Genomic DNA, 2,616 nt, shown 5'->3' on the forward strand with positions numbered 1-2,616 from the left:
CATCTGGAAAAAGATGACCTTTTAGTTTCTGTGCCTCTTTGCAGGGGACACATGTTTCTAATTATCATTAGTATTTTACTTTGGTAAAGCTGTTGACAAGCTGAACGTGTGTGTGTGTGTGTGTGTGTGTATGTGTGTGTACTTTATAAAGTTAAAAACATTTCTGTCCTCAAGCGTTCAGCTAACAGAAGAAGATGGAAACAATGTGTACAGTAATTTTAATGTCAGTAGAACGAAAAATCATAGGAACTTGAGTGAAGGACACCCTGTGGGGCATTTCTGATGTCCCTGCTGGTCCTAGGCCTCCTTGACTTCAGCTTTGTGGGAAGTCACCGTGCCAATGTTTACTGTGTTTCGGTGTGAACACACCATAAAATACGAGGGAGCAATCAACCTCAATCCCAGCTGTCATTGGAAAAATAACTCTGGTCATGCTTGGAATTATGTCCAGGATCAGAACCAAAAATCTCTAGGCTGATCATCACAAGTAAGATCATGTTCTTACATGTTCTTTTTGGAGCGCTTGCAAATGTAAACAAATACTGTCTTCTAATGACCACTTCTTCCACAAACAGTTTTCAGGAAAAGGGACAACCTCCGTGTCATTCTCTCTGGTTCAAAAATACACTCCATCTTAAGAGATAGCTTTGAAAGGGGAGCCAGGCCCTCCGGCTGGCTTCTCCAAGGACTTCCTTTTCTGTTTGGGGGAAAGTTCCCCATGTGCTATCAGGCTCTACATCGGCAATCATGAAGTCGCAGAGCAGCAGGCTTCCAGAAGCCACCCAGTTCACTCTGCCCACGGCCTTTCGGAACCGACACTCTCCTGCAGCCTCATGCTCTCCTCTTCCTTAACAACCGTTCTCAAGGAAGAGTTGACAAGGAAGGATGACACGTCCTAAATGTTTAATACATAAATTACTCTGGCAGTTTGAAGATGTATAAAAGATGATTTGAAGTTTATTATGAAATTGCTAATAATTTATTCAACTCAATTTTCTCTTACAAGTTCTGTGGTGGATAATAAGGGTTTTCTGAAGGACCAATTCTGAGTTGGAAAGGAAGCTGGTGGTCACTGCATAAGGGAGGTTGGCCACTTGCCAAAGGTGCCGGAAATGAGGCTCCGAGTGGCTGAGGAAAGGGCAGGGAAGCCATCCCTGACCTCCTCCAGTTATACAAGAGGGAAGGAGAACCCAGTACCCTACCTGCCAAGGGTGGTCCCTAAGGTCAGAGAGAAAGCCTGCCTCTACATTTCCTCCTGCCTTTCCACTATTCCGACATCAGCTATTCTCCCCGGGCTGCTCTAGTCTCGCTAGGTTCCGTAACCCACTGTGAATGCAACGCCGAACTCGCAGATGGTACTCACGAACCTGGGGGTTTATTAGGGAAGCGAACAGGTTATATCAAGTAAGGATCAGAAATTATTAAGGAGACAGTCGTTTTGTTTGCAGCATCTCTTCTCAGCCAGGTTGTTAGGCTCATCTTTTTCTGGTCTTGAACCTCTCAGCCGTGCCGTCTTTTAGCCTCTGCCCAGTTTAGACAAATGTTATAAAGCTCATCTCAATGGCCAAAGCGTTGGCCCCCCTGCACGTCAGCTTCCTGCCTTGAGGAATTCAGTTTTGCTCATTGCATGGGCCTGGGAAACTTGTTGTGCCCCTTGGTCTCAGTGCCTTTGCTGGCGGTGCCCCGGCTTCACACAGGGATCTCACAGGCACTCTGTTGATGATTCTGCTTTCTTAATGGTCACAGAATTCTCCCTTCCTGCTTCTGAGATAATCCATTCCAGATCCAATGGAACTGCAAAACTGACCAATCCTCATGTTGGAGTCCCCTTCATCTGGGTGGGAGTTACAACGACTAGGGGTCGAAGAACCACAGCAAGTATTTCCATTTCATCAAAGTGGCATAGCCTTGGTCAGTTCCAGGCAAACTTGTAACATTGATAAAGTGTTTCTGGATTTGGGCACTCTCTGAAGATGATCAGTTGCCCCTACTGCTCCGATGATTCTAACCCATTTAGTCACTCCTTTATCTTCAATCTCAACTAGTTGGCAACTATTTATTAATGAGAAGTTAATTAATAATTAGAGTATCAGCTGAGAGTGTCAGAAAGAAGGCTCTCCCCACCCCCAGTAGTAATATAGTATTTTTAATAAATCATTTTATTGGGGGTTATTACAACTCTTATAACAATCCATATAAACATTGTATCAAATACATTTGTACATATGTTGCCATCTTCGTTTCCAAAACATTTTCTTTTTGCTTGAGCCCTTGGTATCAGCTCCAGAAAGGGGCTTTTACAGTGGGGTTGAAATGGCATTCAGGAGCCATGCTTAACCAACACATAGCTGGTTATGCACATTCTCGAGGCTAGAGCAGGTCCTGAGCAGACATCCAAGAACAGCTTATGTCACTCAAGAAGGGCCCCAGTGGCTCATATCTGTTGTCCTGTAGGCACTGAGGCTATACATTCGTGAGTATGCATGAGTGAGGCAGCAGTACTGAGGCACACTTGTTCCTGGAGGGTATACACTCCTACATTTCCCTGAAACGACTCTCTCCTTTCACCAAACTTTCTCTCCCTTTCACGCAGTGTGTGGTTTCAATAGCAATCTG

This window comes from Echinops telfairi, unplaced genomic scaffold (assembly GCF_000313985.2).
Source record: "Echinops telfairi isolate 266 unplaced genomic scaffold, ASM31398v2 ScPeMD7_7469;HRSCAF=8507_1, whole genome shotgun sequence".
Classification (NCBI taxonomy): Eukaryota; Metazoa; Chordata; class Mammalia; order Afrosoricida; family Tenrecidae; genus Echinops; species Echinops telfairi.